The sequence below is a fragment of the Castor canadensis genome, chromosome 4, assembly GCF_047511655.1.
Source record: "Castor canadensis chromosome 4, mCasCan1.hap1v2, whole genome shotgun sequence".
NCBI lineage: Eukaryota > Metazoa > Chordata > Mammalia > Rodentia > Castoridae > Castor > Castor canadensis.
Window position 1 is genome coordinate 185,293,871 of NC_133389.1, and position 19,028 is coordinate 185,312,898.

General features: G+C 41.4%; 1 protein-coding gene across 8 annotated transcripts in view; it reads left to right on the forward strand.

The window, feature by feature from the left end:
- The window catches only part of Farp2 (FERM, ARH/RhoGEF and pleckstrin domain protein 2), a 106,048-nt gene that overhangs the window by 14,199 nt on the left and 72,821 nt on the right, over nt 1–19,028 (forward strand). The gene's annotated exons all lie outside the window — the stretch shown is intronic.

Consider the following 19,028-nt stretch of genomic DNA (forward strand, 5'->3'; position numbering starts at 1 on the left):
CTGAACTCCAGCACCATGTGCTTTCCTTAAGGCCTTATCCAAGGAGGTAGCCAAGCATCATTGGGGCACAGGTTACTTCTAGAGTCACCCTGTTCTGAGGAAGGTCAGCTAAAATTGGGCAACCTTTGAACCCTGGAAAGCTGGCATTGGTTGCTCCTCTACCAACTCTTAGTTGACTCTTTGGGAATTTAACTGGGGCCCAATTCTTTTTTTCTAGTCAAATATTAGGAGGAATTTTCACTATGCAGCCATGCTGTGCTGTGGCAGATGCACTTGTGAAGTCTAGGTTTGTAACAGGTTCAACATTAAAAATTTTTTAAAAGGTAAAGGGAAAATACTCTACCTAGTGTTTGTTTTTAAGGTTTTTTTTTTAATCCAGCCTAATGGTCTTTATTAATTAAAACTAAGACCCAAAGAGAAAAAGCATACATTTGTTAATGAATCATAAATGCTATGTAATCAATCCTCTGAGAAATTCACTGGGTCATTTTATACCTAAGGAAATCAGATATACCATTTTCCGAAGATTTCAAAGTATTTAAAGCTTCTCATTGTTTCAGTAAGCCAAGAGTATTATTGTTTCTCTTGTAATCTAAGCTACTTGGGAGGTAGAGATAGGAAGATAGTGGCTTAAGGCCAGCCCGAGTTTAAAAAAAAAAAAAAGTTAGCGAGACCCTGTCTCAAGCCAGATATGTTGGTGCACATCTGTAATCCCAGCTACAAAGTGAGGCATAGGTAGGAGGAGGATCGTGGTCTGAGGCTAGTACAGGCAAAAAGCAGGAGACCCTCTTTGAAAAATAACTAAAGCCAAAAGGGCTGGGTTATGGCTCAAGTGGTAAAGTGCCTGCCTGTCAAGCACAAGGCCCTAAATTCAACCCCAACACCACCAAACATGATAATAATAATCATAGTAATTCCCACATACCTGTTGTTGGTTTTTAGTTCTGGGATAGGCTGGCTAGGAAGGGCTGAGTGGCCTAGCAGGAATGTAGTGTCTGGAAGTAAGGCTGTGACAGTTGTGTCTGGTATCAGCCAATTGAACTTATATGGGGGCCTGTTCTTAAGTGGGTGGAGCCACCCTTCCTGGAAGTGTCCCCCAACAGAGGCAGGTTTGCCTGGCTTCTTTCTCTCCACTGTCTCCTGTGAACCACAGATCTCCAGATCTCAGCTGGTTCCTGACACAGTCCCCCATCCTATTCTTCTATGATTATTCTCTTTCACTGCTCTCCTCCTTATATTTGAACCAAAAGACAGCCTGAAGTCAGTAGTTTTTCTGTTGAACCTATGGACTGGTACTGACTCGGGGCTACAGGGCAGTGGTTAGTGCATTGAGAGCCTGACTGGGTGGGTCAATCTCAGGCCAACTCAGAATCCCAGAGTGTGCTTGTTGTCTCTCTTCCTGGAGGCCAGAGGCCTGTGTCTTCATTGTTGGGCATAGCACCTTGATTAGAAAATGGGTCTTTTTTTTTTTTTTTTTTTTTTTTTTTGATACTGGGGCTTGAACTCAGGGCCTACACCTTGAGCCACTCCACCAGCCCTTTTTTGTGTTAGGTGTTTGTGAGATAGGGTCTCGTGAACTATTTGCCCAGCCTGGCTTTGAGCTGTGATCCTCCTGATCTTTGCCTCCTGAGTAGCTAAGTGTGAATCACTGGCACCCAGCCCTATGTTTTTTCAGGTTTGTTTGGTTTTTTGTTTTTTTTGGGTTTTTTGCATTTAAATCTTAAGCAGTAGTAGTTTTCTAGGGAGATGTGCTAATATTACACTTGGAAAATATCAGCTTCTATGCACAGATCACAGATGGTTATAAAACACTTGTATTTTTCTGGGATTGAGCAGAATCCCCTAGTTGATACTGAAAGTTTATATTTAAAAGACCTTTTTAACTTAGGAAAGAATTTGACATTTAGTAGGTTTTTTTTTTTTTTTTTTTTTTTTTTTTTTGCTGTGGTAAAAATACAGAGTGGCCTGATGCCCTCTGGGCCCAGGCTCATGTCTGTCTGTTCATGTGGAGTACTATGCTTCCTGTCTGGGGTCTGTCTTCATGTAAGACAGTCTTGCTGCCCTCATCACGGTGTCCTCAGAAAGATGAGCTCTGAAGTCCCAGTTCCTGTCTCCCCAAGAATATAAGGTGTCTTCTGTCAAGGCAGATCGTCTCAACAATGGCAAGTGATTCGAGAGCAAAATCTGCTGGCAAAGAAGAGGGGGGTCGACCAAGCACAGAGGAATGCTTTGTTTTGGCTCTTCCTGATGTATACCTGTTTGATTTTGCACCCCTCTGTCAAGGTGGTTTGAAGCTAGAAGTTAGGGTCCACTTTTTCATGTTTAATAGTTTTGGACAGTAAAGTGGAGCTGAAAACAGCTTTATAGAGATATAATTCACATATCATACAATACATCCATTTATAAGTGTATAATTCTAGAAAGTCAGCATGCGTTTTTAGTTCAAAGTTTCTCTAGTGTTTTCATGGAGGAAATACAAACTAAAATTAACTGTTTCATTATCCCTTAAACATGAATATTTGGACTGTGCCCTGTTCACCTTAGGAAATTCTTTTGCCCTTGCTCTGTTTTGAGCTTAAACTTCTTGTTTTGTTTTGCTTACTTTTGTTGTTTTACTTTGGCTAATTAGTTATATAACCAGTAAGAAATTTATATGGAATTAAAAATAAATATTGCAGGAAAAAGTGTATAATTCAGTGCTATTTAATAATCATAGAAATATCCAACTGTTCTTTTGCTTATTATCTTTTGAAATCTCATCCATGTTGTGACATGTGTTAGCTCTTCTTTCTTTTCCATGACTGAATGAATAAATAGTCCATTGTACCAATATACAGTTTTGTGTTTATCCATTCCTCAGTTGATGGACATTTGGATTGTTCCCACCTTTTGGCTAATGTAAATAATGCTTCTGTGAACATTCCTGTCCAAGTTTCTGTATGGATGTATAGTTTTACTTCTCTGGGGATATACCCAGAAGTGGAATTGCTAGATCCTATGGTAACTCTAAGGCCTAATTATTAGGGGAAGCCGAGACTTTTCCAAATAGTGGCACCATTTTACATTCCCACCAGCAATGTTGGGAGGAAGGTGTACTGATTTCTTCACTTTTTTTTTTTTTTTTTTTTGAGCCAGGGTCTCACTATGTAGCCCAGGCTGAGCTCCAGCCTCAGCCTCCTGAGTGCTAGGATTACAGGTGTGTACCATCAGCCGAGCTCCATTTTTTACTTTTTTATTCCAGCCGTCCTTCTGGGTATTTTGGGTATCTCATTGTCATTTGAGATGTTTTAAGCTGTTTGTTTGTTTGTTTGTTTTTGGGGAACTGGGATTTGAACTCAGCTTTGCACTTTCAAAGCAGGTACTCTACCACTTGAGCCACACCTACAGTCCTTTTTGATCTGGTTATTTTGGAGATGGGGGTCTCTTGAACTATTTTCCCAGTTTGACCTCCAACAACAATCTTCCTGATCTTAGCCTTGAAAGTAGCTAGGATTATAGGCATGAGCCACTGGTACCTAGCTAAGTTTTTGTTTTTCGTTTTTACAGTGTTGAGGATGGAAGCTTCAAGCAAGCTAGTCAAGCGTTTTCTATACTGAACTAAGCCCTCCAGCACTGAAAGTTATTTGTAATGGCTGAAGAAGTGGGCTTTGAGCCAAAAATATGAGAATTATATCATTAGAAAATAATCTGGGACTGAGGGTAGGATGTAGCCCAGTGGTAAGAGTGTTGCCTAGTCTGCATAAGGCCCCTGGTTTCAATTCCCACTAATGAAAAAAATAAATCATCTTAGAAGTGGTTCTTGAGATAGATTGTGAGTTAGGACAAAGCGAGGCCCTGATGCTGAACTCAGTCATCATGCTCAGAAAGAGCTTCTGCAGTGAAAGGTTGTGAGGAGCAATCAGCATGGATGTGAGTGACCTCAGGGACCCTGCTGAAGGGACACTGGCTAAGAGCAGAAGCTTACTTGGATCATTTAAAAACATTTTAACTTGGGTGCTGGTGACTCAACCTTAATCCCACCTACTTGGGAGGCTGAGATGAGGACAATCAGGATTAGAGGCCAGCCCAGGCAAATAACTCACAAGACCCCATCTTCCAAAATAACCAGAGAAAAATGGGCTGGCGGTGTGGCTCAAGCAGTAGAGTGCCTGCTTTGCAAGTACAAAGCTCTGATTTCAAACCTTAGTCTCACCAAATTTTAAAAAAAAATTTTAACTTTTTTTTAGAGTTTTGTAAATTTGTAGAAGTAAAAACTTTTTTTTTGTTTGGGTGGTACTGGAGTTTGAACTCAGGGCCTCACACTTGGTAGGCAGGTGCTCTATCACTGGAGCCTTTCCACCAACCCAGAAATAGAAAGTTTTATTGATAATATATTTAAATCAATATTTAACCTCATTTATAGTAATAGCTAACAGGATTTGTAATACCTTCATCTATAAAAATCATTTGCTCAAACAAACTTAGTTACTAGGATTTTATGAACTAGTGAAGTAAAATGTGTTTTGTGGTTCTTTATGTTGACTGTAATTAGATTAAAGTACTTCTCTTTGTTTAGAAGCACACTCATAGCAGTGGTGTGTGAAAGGGAGAGACGTCTCTGGGATGGGTTCTGGGTGGAGCCCTGTGTGGATGTAGCCTGCAATTGTGCCTACTTTTAATTAACTTCCAAGTTTTTTTTTTTAACAAGTGTTCTTTATTTTTAGTAGTACTGGATTTATACTCAGGGCTTTGTATTTGCTAGGCAGGCACTATATTCTTGAACCAACCCCATCCCCTTTTGCTTTATTTATTTACTTATTTTTATTGTTGTGTTGGGTGGGGGTACATTGTGGCATTTATAAAAGTTCTTACCATATATCAAATATATCATACTTGAATTCATCCCATCCATCATTCCCTTTATCCTCCACCCCCAAATTTTGAAATTTATTGATGGGATTTTTGGCTGATCAAAGGCCAATCAGCAGCTGTTTCTTTTGTTTTATTTTGTTTTTCTGATCTAGTAAAGTCTTAATTTGTTTCAGTTGACTGAATGAATTACCCAGTTTTGAACATTGAAATATGGTTGTAAATTTGTTTTAAAGCCATCTGAAAGTTGTGTCAACTTGCCTTGTTTCGTGTGCTAAGCTGTGGAGTAGAAATGCTTTAGGTTTTGTCTATGTCTGGTATGGTAAGTTTCCAACTCTGTCACTGATGCAGTGGAGGGAGAGGACTGGCGGGTGCCAAGGCCCTGCCTAGAGAGATCTTCTCCAAACTTCTCCAAACAGGGCAGCATGTCTAGGGCAGCTACACTAATTCATAATTGCTATTTTAAGAGTTTAGAGTTGGTCTGAGGGTGTGGCCCAAGTGGTAGAGTGCTTGCCTATTAAGTTCAAGGCCCTGAGTTCAATCCCCACTACTGAAAAAGAGAGAGAGACAGACAGAGACAGTGTGTGTTAGGAGTTACTGAAAGTTAATATTATGGCAAAAGTGGTGTTTAGTGATTAAAAGAACAATCTGAGTGAGACTGGGGCTGTAGCTCAGTGTTAGAGAATTTTCCTAGCATGTGCAAAGCTTCTGCGTTCAGTAAAGAGGGAAGGAAGGAGAAAAAAATGAAGAGTCTGGGATATAGTCTGGGTGTGTGAGAGCTTGCTTGAGGAAGTGCCTGAGCTGTGGGGTTGAGTTCTGATGAGCATGAGGTGTTCTTTGTTGTTGCTGCTCCATTTCCTCACGTTCCCTTGTCTTCTAGAATTCCTTCTTTCTCTCTGTCTTCGCTTAAATATGTGACAAGTAGGAGGACAAATTCTCAGTATGAAGTTCCATGCTAAAAGACATTAACTTTCTATTCTAGTAAAAGCTTAATGTTTTCACTCTGGCCAGGAAGAAATAGTCAAAATTCCAGAAAGTATCATAGCCAGATGTTTGTCATTGATCCCACATGAACATCCTAAATATGGCAAATAAACTGCCTTAGAACTTATTTTGGCCTGGCCTCAGAAGAAAAAGCTAGTAATTCAGCCATTTGAAACTTGAGGAAAGTATAGGTTTTTTGGTTTTTTTTTTTTTTTTTAACAAAAGCTTTTACATGTTTCTAGGATACATAGTTATTATGTGACCCTGCCCTAAATGTTAAAGCCTGTTATTTTGTCATGGAAAATTGATGTATTTTTTTTTAACCCTGAAGCTAAAGAATGTGGTAGGGTGGTGCATGGCAGAGACATGGATATTTTTATTTTTCGTTTGTCAGTTGTGGTATTGGAGCTCTCCGTGCCAGCTCCCCACTCCAAACCAGCACATACAAGCAGAGTGGATGTATTACAGCTTGTGTTAGATCATAAAATAATGGTGAAGAAGTTAGGCTAGAAAATAGAAAATAAAAAATAATAGGAAAATGGGGGCTGGAGGCATGGCTTAAGTGGTAGATCACCTGCCTAGCAAGCATGAGGCCCTAAGTTCAAACAAAAAGAGAATAGGGAAATGTCATCCTGCTGATCCCAGTAGCAGTGAAACATCCTTTAGCCACAGATGTGTAATGGAGAATGCTGCAGTGATTCAGGATCTCAGCAGAGGGTACAGAAATGAAATAGTCGGTTGAATTACCTTGCTTGTGATGCCATTCCTTGTGTATCTAAGAGGTCGAGCAGTTGATAAGATTTGTCTTATCTTGTGGACAACCTCAGTAGGTGACAGGAGTGGTGCAGGTGGCAGCCGACCATCTGAGCTTCGAGTCTCACTCAGAACCCCTGTGCTTTGTTCTTTTCCATGCAATGCTCCCCTTTATGATCAGGAGAGTATTTGATTCCTGAGAAGCCAGAAAAGCTGAGCTTGTATTTATTTACCTGACTTTCTTGCCTTTGCCTATTACCTTTCAGTTCTTTTCATCCCTATATGACCCTTCAGATGCCTGCATTCTTGGCCCAACTCTCCACAGATAGGTTGTCCACTAAAGCAAGGAGAGGTTGGTTGTGCCATAAGGTGTCCTTGCTCTTTCAGGCCTCCCACGCCATGTGTGCTAGTCCCCTCTGTGTTGACTTCCACCTGGAGCTGGTTAGGTCCAAGTTTTCATCTTAACCCTTAGATACCTAATAGAGTATGCATGTGCATCTGTTCCAATCTGAAAGTCTGGGGAAGAAATTCTAAGAATAGCTTTGGTCAGGTGTTCCACCTACACACACAGCTAGAAGGGAGAGTGTCATTGGTGCCTGTCTTTTCCTGCTGGAGTCATATTGAGTACAGGCCAGGGCATTCCCAGAAATCAACAGGGCCCACAGTTCTCCTGTGGGAGAACTCCACAGACCTTCCCTCAGCTTCCAAACACACATATTCATGTCACATAGTGCTTGCAAAACTGCCTGCCATTGTTTGTCTGTTTTGCTGACCAAGTTGAAATGGGTAGTCCAGCTGGTTCTTCTGCCTCTTAAATCTACTTGTTCCTGTTGATGAACAATGAGGTTGCTCCTAGTGCTCAGCTATGCCCATCAAAGTTGCCACACACATTCTTGTGTGTCATCGCATGTATCCTCTGAGTTGTGCACCTGTCTTCAGCCCTACCACATATTGCAAGATTGCTCTGGAAACTAGTTATTCTGTTTCTGTTCCCTTGCCCCCATGGGTGTGCTCCCAGCCATGGCTGCTTTCCCTTCAGTCCTGCCAGGGCCTTCTCCTCTGTGTTTCTTCCCCAGCTCTCTCAGAGTCTTACTCTCCTGCAGGCTTCTGCTGCCCACCATGCAACCTGCTGTTTGGCCTAGAGGAGCTTGATTCTAGGCCCACCCTGGCCACTGCCTGTACATGTCATCCTCCAGTGCTGCACCCCTGAGTGGCCCTGCTTCAATGGCCTTTCAGATCCAGTGGCAAACTGGGGTGATTGGTGGTATCATGTGTTTAAGAGCTCCTCAAGTGCTGTAAGCCATGGCTATGAGAAGAGTTAATGAGCCTGGAATGTGACCTTCTACACCCGACCTCCCATCTCCTGTCATGTGGTCCATCAGGCACCTTCTACTGATGCTATTTCTTCCTAAGCCTCATTCTTTCCCTGGTTTCGCTCATTTGCAAAAACAGACAGTGCCTTCCCCACACCTTCCAGGTTCCATTCCAGCTTTGATCTGCTGTGGAGCATTTCTAGGCCATCACACTAGCCCTACTTACAGTCTCCATTTTAAGAAAGTGAATTCTGGGCTGGGGTGGAGCTCAGTGGTGGAGCTTTTGCCTAGCATGCACAAAGCGATGTGTTTGATCCCCAGCACAAGAGAGAAAAAAAGAAAAAAGCAAATTCTAAGCCAGACATGGTGTCATACACCTGTAATCCTACCACTTGGGAGGGTGAGGCAGGAAGCTCTTCAGTTCTAAGCCAGCCTGGGCTACAAAACAAACAAAAGCAAATTGTATGTTATCAGTTACTTTTAGATATAGAAAATAGCTAACAGTACAGTCATCTGTTTTACCAAAGTACTCTACTTTTCCACCACTCAGACAATCTAATATATTTTTGAAGTTATTTTATTATTTCACTAGCAATGTATTTGCTGTGGGTCATGCTTATACTAGCAGTGCCTCAGCTTTCTGGAGTACACTGTCCATGGAAAGGCCTCACACATACTCTGCACACAGAGTGCAGCCATGTGCTATATGCTGCTTCAGGTTTTACAGAGGATTCATCTGAAAAACAGTTTCAGTCATACAAGGAATACGTTTACTATAGAAAAGTAGAAACTCTCCATCGCCCACACCCACAGTTGGCTGCTAGAGCAGATAGCCATCCCCAGGTTTCTACATGCCCTTCTAGCCTTTTATGAAATTGGGAATAGACTAGATATGTTTTGGTAGTCTATTTAAAAGCTTAATATCAAGTCTAGGAGCATGGTTCAAGTCGTTGATCATCTGCCTAACAAGGGCAAGGCCCTGAGTTCAAACTCCAATACCAAAAAAAATCTTAGTATTATATTCTAAACATTTTCCTATATAATTGCTCTTTTAATAGTGTTTTGGTTTGGTTTTGGTGGTACTGGAGATCAAACTTAGGGCCTCACATTTGCTAGATAAATGCTCTTTACAATTGAATGACACCTCCATACCTTGTTTTGCTTTAGCTTGATTTCGTTTTGTGTTTTTGGTACTGGGGTTTGATTCGGGGCTCTGTGCTAGCAAAAGAGGTGCTATACCACTTGAGCCACACCTCCAGTCCATTTTGCTCTGGTTATTTTGGAGATGAGGAATTGAGAACTATTTATTCAGGGTAGTCTCAATCCTCAATCCTGCCAGGTAGCTAGGAGCCAACAGCACCCAGCTAAGTGTGTTTCTGATAGGGTCTGAGGCCCAGTCTGGCCTCAGAATATGGAGTGCAATCCTTCTGCCTCTGCCTCCCAAGTAGCTACATCAAGCCTAGCCCCAAAAGGTTTTTTTTTTTTGGTATGGGGTTTGAACCATAGCTGCTGGGCAGGCACTCTATCACTTGAGCCACTCCGCCAACCCTGTTTTGTGTTGGGTATTTATTTTTGATATAGGCTCTCACAAACTATATGCCCAGGCTGGCTTTGAACTGCAGTCCTCCTGATCTCTGCCTCCCAGATAGCTAGGATTACAGATGTGAGCCACCAGCGCCCAGCACCCTAAAAGCTGTTTTTTTGTTTGTTTGTTTTATTGTTATACTAGGTGGGGGTACATTGTGGTAGTTACAAAAGTTCTTACAATATATAAAATACATCATACTTGAATTCACCATCTCTACTTTCTCCTTCATTCCCCCATAGCCAAAGTTTTTAACAGCTATATTTTTGCTTTTCTATTTCAGTTTGTCTGTAATAAACATACACATTTAGACACATTCAGGTTTTGGGTTTTTTGTTTTATTTTTTGGTGGGACTGAGGTTTGAACTCTGGGTTTCATGCTTGCAAAGCATGAGCTGCACCTCCAGTCCATGTTACTGTGGGTATTTTGGAAATGGGTCTTTCGAACTGTTTGCCTGGGCTGGCCTCAAAACACAGTGTACCTGATGAGACACCCAAGTACTGGATTACAAGGTGTGAGGCACGGGTGCCCACCTTACACATTTGTAATTGTCTCCTTCTGGTAAGTGTCTGCACCTGCAGGTTCTGCATCAAAGAGAACGTGTAGCACTGAAGCCTTTGATACATACCAGGAAATTGCACCCCAAACAGCAGAAGTGTGTCACGCCCCCAGTAGGACGTGTAGGTGCTCATTTCCTCCTGCCTTCATGAGCATTTCTTGCTATTTTAGAAACTTCCCCCTTTTAATATAAAAAAAATTTTAATCAGTTACCTGTTTTTATTTTGGTTTTGTCAGTGTTTTGTCATTTGGGGTCAACATTATATTTGAATTTAAAATTAGGAAATTGAGAGTTGGAAAGACAGAAAATACATTGTATGTGAAGGAAAAGAAACAAAGAAAATATGAGTCAGGGAATGCTTGAGACCTCACAGAAGTGAGAAGAAAAAAGGATAGAAAAACTAGAAAGCAACACATGAGGTTGGTTGTCTGAGAAATGGTCTGTTGACCAACCTAGTGTCTCTCTCTCCAGCTGGCATTTATTTGGCAAGTGTCTTCCTGGATGGGCTGCTCACCCTTCTCTGCTGGAGATCCTGGTGCTAAGGGAGCAGATGGCCCTGAGCTCTGCCTGCCCCTTCTGTACTGCTTCTGCAATGGGGAGCTTGACAGTAGATGAGGTAAAATACAGAGCACCAAGTTCTCGGGGGAGAAAGAAAACAAGGAGTGGTACTCAGATAGAAAGTCCCTGGCTGCCTGAGGTCGGATTTCTGTTCTGTGGAAGAGTGTTTAGAGGTTTGGAACAGCACATGCAGGTAGGTGTTTTTCCTTGGCCACATCTAGCAAGAGACCAGTGCAGTAGTAGTAATGGCATCAGGAGGCCAGGGGCTACATGCAGGGGGACAGAAATTCACCAAGGACTTTAATATTTGGATCAAAGCCAGATCAAGTTGCTGGGCACCAGTGACTCGTGCCTGTAATCCTAGGTACTTGGGAAGCCGAGATCAGAATGATTGTCATTCAAGGCCAGCCTAGGCCAAAAAAAAAAAAAAAAAAAAAAAGTTTGCAAGAACCCATCTCAGTGGGGGAAAAAGCAGATTGTGGTGGCATACACTAGTAATGCCAGCTACTGTGGGAAGCTTAACATAGGAGCATCATGGTCCAGGCTGGCTTGAACAAAAAGCCAGAGCCTGTCTTCAAAATAACCAGAGCAAAAAGGGCTGGAATCATGGCTCAAGTGATAGAGTGCCTGCTTTGCAAGATCTTAAGCCATGAGTTCAAACTCCACACTGCCTAAAAAAAAAAAAAAGCCAAGGCAGGAAGGAAAACTTTTGAGTATTTGTTGGGATTACCCAGGGTATGGCATGTATAGAGTGAGAAGCAGTTGCATCCTGTAGGCATTTTGAAAGTGGAGCCTGCAGGGTTTGCTACTGCAGACATGGAACCTTAGAAACCAAGGAGCCAAAACATGTTAGCACTAAAGCTGAGCACAATTTCCTGCCTTGAGGAGCCTATGAGAGAGCCATTTTGGTTTGGGGCCACCTGGTGTTTAAGAGGCAAAAACTTGGGCATCTGAGTGAAGAGTTCAAGCTGGGCAGAGAGCAGAGATTGTTGCCATGTCTGAGAAGAACCAAGCTCTCTCTGGAACACAGGTGAGGACCATTGCTTTGCCCTTCTGTGAAACTGTCATCCTTACCTCCTGCTCAAGTAAAATGCCAAGTGTCAGAAGTGCTCCCCTTCTTGGACAGGGAAGCAGCTTCTCCAAACTCTAAGCTTCTGTAGCAGTAATCCTGGCCTTTTATTTTTAGAGATTTTGAGTAGTCATTAAGGAAAAACATGAAAAGCATTTGCAGGTGCTTTCCAGCAGTTTCTATGGAATGTTCTATGCACATGGGTACTGCTGGGTGGGTGGGTGGGTGGGTGGCAGTACTGGATTTGAACTTAGGGCCTTACACTTGCTAGGCAGTCACTGTACCACTTAAGCCATACCTTCAACTCCTGGTGATACTGTAAATGTGTGGTTTTATATTTCATGTAAGCTTTTTGCCACAGTTACAGAGAGGAAATCAGTCCTACCTAAAGATGGCTTCTAGGAGATTGGGGTAACGGTGTGTGGTTGATGGGCTTCATATACCTATATGAAATGGAACTAGAAAACCTTTTACAATTGCTTTAATTGGGGTGGGGTGGTGACTGAGGGGAAGAGACGATGGGGACGGTGTAAATAATGTACAATATAAGTCTGATCGGAATTGTCACTTGTCACTATGAAACCCTGCTGTATAATGAATATATCCTAATAAAAATTTTATAATAAAAAAAGAAGAAGAAATAAAGATGGCTTCTGATATGATGAGAATCAGAAATTCTTACCTCCTCAATCCACAATTTCAAACACCTACCTGGAACTAAAAAAAAAAAAAAGCTTCAACTGAAGCTTTATGACTTTTGTCATAAACTTGTGAGTGAATCTCAAACATCTTTTTCTAAGATAAATGTAATGGTTCTAAATATCAAAAATACATTCCTTCTTCCTTTTTTGGCCTTATGCTTGCTAGGCAGGTGCTCTACCACTTAAGCTATGCTCCCAGCCCTTTTTGCTTAAGTTATGTTTAGGTAAGTTCTTGAGGTTTTTTTGCCTGGGCCAACCTGAACCTCAGTCCTCCTACTTAAGCTTTCCATGTAGCTGAGATGACAGGCATACACCACCACACTGAGTTTTTTCATTGAGACAATGTCTCAGTGTTTTGCCTGGGCTGGCTTTCCGCAATCTCCACCTTCCAAGTAGTTGGGATTACTGGTTTTTTTCTTTTCTTTTTTTAGTACTGGAGTTTGAACTCAGGGTCTTGCACTTGCCAGGCAGTGCAAGGAGCCCCTGGCTCCTTCTTTATTTTCTGGTTTTAAATATTCCTAATTTCATTTCCTCACAATTACACTTTTTGAACTTACTTGATCCTTATTAAAAATGCATCCATGTACTTTTTTACATGTGTTGATATTTGAAACTGGTAGTCAGATTTTTATAGCAGAAGAAAAGCCATTTTTTCTATTAAAGCAGTTTTCAATTAATACAACTTATAAAGAAACCTTAATGCCCTAGGCATTACGATCCTCCTAGAAAAATTGTCAAAACATTAGGCTAAAAATACATAGCAAGCTCTTTTTTTGCAATACTAGGAATTGAACCCAGGGTCTTGAATTTTTAGGCATGCACTTTACCACTTGAGCCATGCCCCAGACCCATAGCAAGATCTTTTAAAGTTTTTTATTTTTATTTTGTTTTGTTTTCTGGCGGTAATGGGGTCTGAACTCACGGCTTTGTGCATGCTATTTGAGCCTCACCTCTAGCCCACCAGGTGCTGTTCCAAAACACATTGCATGCATTGTCTTATTTAACACTCATGATTAACATTTTTAGTAGCTATGCTTTATACTTTAGAAAGCTGAGGTACAGCGAGCTTATAAAACTTACCCAGGACTAGAGGTTTTAGCTAGGGCAATTAGAGAAAGGAGACAAAGGGAGAAGGATGCCGGACACCAGTGGCTTATGCCTATAATCCTAGCTATTTGGGAGGATCATCAGATTGCAGTTCAAGGCCAACCTGGACAAATAGTTCATGAAACCCCCATCTCCAAAATAACCAGAGCAAAATGGACTGGAGATGTGGCTCAAGCAGTAGAGAGCCTGCTTTGCAATTGGGAAGCCCTGAGTTCAAACCCCAGTCTCACCCAAAAAATAAAAATAAAGGAAAAAAGAAAGGAGGTCATCCACATTAGAAAGGAAGAAGTGTCTTTACAGATGACATTACCTTGTATATAGAAAGTCCTAAGGAATCTTAAACTATTAGAACTAATAATCAATGTCAGGAAAGTTACAGGATTGAAGATCAGTATACAAAGATCAGTTGTAGGGCTGAGGATGTATCAGCGGTAGAGCACTTACCAACCATTCGTGGGGCCCTGGGTTCAATCCCTGCACCACCACCCAAAAGAAAAAATATCTGTATTTCTATATAACAGCAGTGAACAATGCCAAGAAAGCAATTTCAGTTACAACAGCATCAGAAGAGAATAAAGTTGCCGTGAACCGGAGGCTGACTCCTATAATCCTAGATACAAAGGAGGCAGAGATGAGGAGGATTCAGTTTGAAGCCGGTCCTAGTGAATAGTTCATAGACCATATCTCATAAATATCCAACACAAAGAAAAAAGGACTGGTGGAGTGGCTCAAGTGGTAGAGTGTTCACACCCAGTACCACCCAAAAACAAGAATAAATGCTTGGAAGCCAAGCACAGTGTCATGAGCTGTAGTCCCAGGTACTTAGGAGGCTAAAGCTGCAGGATGGCATTAGCCCAGAAGTACGGGGTCAGCCTGGTCAGCACAGCAAGACCTCATCTCAAAAAGAGAAAGGAAAGAGTCAGGGAGCCAAATGGGTGTAGTATTTCATATGTATAGTCCCAGTACTAGGGAGGCAGAGGCAGGAGGATCGAGAATTAGAGGCCAGCCTGGGCTATATAGTTAGACTCAAAAAAAAGAAAAGGAATTCCTGGGTGCCTGTGGCTCACATCTGTAATCCTAGCTACTCAGGAGGCAGAGATCAGGAGGAGCATGGTTTGAAGCCAACCTGGGCAAATAGCTCACAAGACCCTATCTCAAAAATACCTAATACAAAAGGGGCTGAAAGAGTGGCTCAAGTGGTAGAGCGCCTGCCTAGAAAGCATGAGACCCTGAGTTCAAACCCCAGCACCATCAAAAAAAAAAAAAAACACTTGGGAATAAATTTAACAAAAACTCATAACTTGAACACTGAAAACCATAGAACTGTTGAAAAAAATGAGAGCTGATCTACATGTGCGTGTGTAGAAAGGCAGCAGTGTTCATAGACGTCACGACTGGGCATTGTTTAGATGGCAGTATTCCCAAACTGATTTATTACTCCCACCAAAACCCCAACTGCCTTTTTTATCTGTTTTTTTTTTCAGAAATTGATAATCTGACCCTAAAAATTTATATGTGATGTAAGAGATAGCCAAAAATAATCTTAGTAAAAGAAGAATGATGTAGTACTCACAATTTGCCATATCAGAGATAACAACTAGGTGTAGTAATCAAGGCAATGGGGTGCTGGCATAAGGAGAGTCCTGTAGAACAAGGGGATGGAATTGAGAGTCCACCCAAAAAATCTTACATTTATGGCCAGTTGATTTTATTTTGAAAAGAGTATCAAGACAATTCCATGGGAAACTAAGTCTCCAACAAATGGTGCTGAAACAAGTGGACACCCATGTGCAAAGAATAAAGTTGGACCCCTGCTTCACACTGTACACAAAAACTAACTCAAATGGATCATTGGGGCTGCACATGGTGGCTCATGCCTATAATCCCAGCTTCTCAGGAAGCAAACATAGGAGGATCACAGTTGGAGACCAACACAGGAAAAAAGTTAGACTCTGTCTCAAAACACAAACCAGGTGTGGTTTAGATAGTCGGCAGGCAGAGATAGGAGGGTTGCAGTCTGATGCCAACAAAAAGCATGAGACCCTATCTGAAAAACAAATTAAAGCAAAAAGAGCTGGATCATGGCTGGAGTGGTAAAGTATTTTCCTAGCAAGTGAGTGTAAAGCCCTGAGTTCAATCTCCCATACTGCCAAAAAAAAAAAAAAGAAAAGAAAAAACCATATATATATATATATATATATATATATGTAAATTCATATATATGTAAATTCATATATATATGTAAATTCATATATATATATGTAAATTCATATATATATATGTAAATTCATATATATATATATGAATGACCTCATTGTCAGAGTTAAAGCTGGAAAACCTAGGAGTAAGTCTTCATCATGGTTAGATCATGGTTTCTTAGTGAGTGTTACACCAAGATCAGAAGTGGCAAAAGAAAACTAAATCGATCTTCATTGGACTGGTGGAGTAGAGCACCTGCCTAGGAAGTATGAGACCCTGAGTTCAAACTCCCATCTTTATTAAAAATATCTGTGCTGTTAATGATGCTATCAAGAAAATGAAAATAAGAACAAGTTTACAAATTATTTAAAATAATTCTTATGCTGTGGTTGATTTTTTGTGTCACCCTAAAATTTGTACATTGAAGCCCCAATATTATGGTACTTGGAGATGGGGCCTTTGGGTGGTAATTAGGTCACAAAGGTGGAGCCTGCGTCATTGGAATTGGTGCCTGAGTGAGGAGAGACATGAGCGCTTGCTTTCTCTCTCTGCTCTCCTCCATGTACGGATATAAGAACACTTCAGTCTCTAAACAGAAAGCAGCCATCACCACACAGCATGTCTGCTGCCACCTAGACCTCAGACTTTCAGCCTTCAGACGATGAGAGGTCAGTGTTGGTTAAGCCATGTAATCTATGGTACATTTTTTGTAGCAGCCTGAGCTGACTAAGTCATCTAAAAACTCAAAAATAAAAAGACAAGTAACCCAGTTTATAGTTTTCCCCAAGGGTGTACAACTAATATTCAAGAACACAGGACTTCTTACCCAGCTGTCCCTTTTCTGTGGATGGCTGTTGTCTGCCTTCCTTTTCTAGAGCTCTTCTATCACAGCGTGGAGTTCTGGTTTTACAGAGGCAATTGCTTTATTAATTTTTTTTATTTCATGGTGAAATTTTGGTTCCAGCTTTCACTCTTAACAGGCAATGCTTTTCTGCTGAGCATTCACCTGACATTTGTTTTTTCTGTTTCCTCCTTTATCTTGAATATCTTTGAATATTTTCAGTTTGTTCTGTTTTGACCACCTGTCTTTGAAGCATTTAAGTTTATGAACTGACCATCTCAAAGAGGTTCGTATGGAGGTGGCTGGTTATAGCCTCATTGAAATTTGACGTGTCTCATGTCTGGAGGTTGCTGTGTGGGTCTGTGTGTAGCTTGTATGTGATGTCTTGAGTCCTGTCATCTTTGTGTCACCAAAACACATGGCCCCCTTTGGACTCTGCTTCCATGGTTTCCTCCTAGCCTGGTTTTTGCAAGCAAAGCACATAGGTTTTGCCTGTTGGGTTGTGCACTTTACCTTCGATGTGTGCTCTTCAGGGATCCTGCTAAAATTGTACCTGGCATCTCACTAATCCATACTGATCTCTCTGTGACTACTCCTCCCACAAGTTTTGGACTTATGATTTAGGAGTTTCCTTATTTTGCTGAAAGTGGAGCTTACATTTTTTTCTTACTCTTCGTTTTGATTTTTTTTTTCTTTTGGCAGTACTGGGGTTTGAACTCAGGGCCTTGTACCTACTAGGCAAGTGCTCTACTATTTGAGCCACACTCCCAGCTCTTTAGTTATTTTTCAGGCAGGGTCTCACACTTTTTGCCTAGGTGGACTGAGGTCCTGCTACCTATGCCTCCTGTATAGCTGGGATTACAGGTGTGAGCTAACCATGCCCAGCTTGTTTGAGACAGGGTCTCACTAACATTTTTTATGTAGACCGGCATCAAATCATGATCCTCTTATCTCTGCCTTCCAAGTAGATGGCAATACAGGCATGAGCCACTGCGCCTGGCTCCTTTTCGATCTTTAATTATTCCAGCAAAAGACTGAGGAAATTACAATTTATATATACTCTTCAAAACAGGAAGATCTTCACACCTTGGTGTTCTGTGCTGTTTACTCCTGAAATTCCTCTAAACACATTTGTGAATCCTGAGTTTGAATTCTCTTTCACCATTTCCATGTCTAGAAGAATGTGTCTGCTTATTTTTTCACACCACTGATTCTGTTCAGGTCTGGTTCAATTTCTACTTGTGCTTTTTTTTTTTTTTTTTTTTTTTTTGAGATAGAGTATCTCTTTGTAGTTCAGGCTAGCCTCCAAGTTGTGACCCTTCTGTCTCAGCTTTCCTTGTGCTGGGGTTACAATGCATACCACCATGCCTAGCTCTCTAATTGTCTTCGCAGTTTCCCATTTTATCCGTTAGTTGTTCTTTTTTCAAAGTTCCCTCCCATGTGCTATGAATACCTACACCTCTTACAATGACCTTTTTAAGGTGCTAATTTTTTTTAATTAACTTTGGTGTGCACATTTGCTCTGTTCATTGCAGCTAATTTTTTCCATTTTCAGGTAGGTACCTACAGTTCAGGAGTTTGATTTCAGTTTGGTTTCAGTCCTAGTTGTTCATGTAGTTTTGCAAATGACGTTCCAGGTTGGTCTGTGTTGGTCTTGATGACTTTTCTTAAAGGCCACGGTTTGATTTTCCCAGGCTTGTTGGAGGGCAGTAAGAGTGAGCAGCATCCTGGCAGGGTGAATGGGCAGGGCACACCGACAGACAGGTTGCATTTCTGGGTGTAAGTTTTCACATGTACACACAGGTAAGGACAGGCAAGCCAACCAGAACCCTTCTTTTGATGAGGATGAAAGAAAGGAATTACCTATGAGACCAATTGCCGTGAGAGATTTTACTGTGAGTTAAGCTACCCTTCTGTTTGCTTTTTCCCTGAAGCTAAGTGAAAGATAAGGAATAAAAGGAGGTCATGTTTTGACTTCCCAGCTCTTAAGCATATCAGTTAATAGCAGGTTGCTTCTCTGGCTGCTCTGGTTGCTGGAATGTGAGCATAATATATACAGATATGTTGGGGAAACAGGTCACATTAAGGTGTATCATTTCTGATGTGTCCTTGCTTGTGTGTGGAGACTTTACCAATCCTTCCACTAATGGGAGAGTAGTTGACGGCCATTTCCACTGGCTTCTCTGTTAGGAAGTTCATCACAGATTCTGTGTCCTGAGGCCCATCTCCCCACTTGTGAGAGCCACTGACAGTCAAGCTTTTCCTCTGATGAATTAGGGAGCTAATGATCCTCTCAAATTACTGCTCTTCTTCTGTGAGCCTCTGCCATCATGCAAAGTTCTCATCCCCCTCCCATCCTGTTGTGGTAGTTGTGCTAGCACCTGGATTTGGACAACTTGCAGGAGCACCACTGTGCCTTGGGCTTTTTCTTCTCCACATTTGAGGCCTTCTTTCCAACCTAAAAGTGTTAAGGGTCCAGTCCATGCACATTTTCTAGCATATGCCCTTTT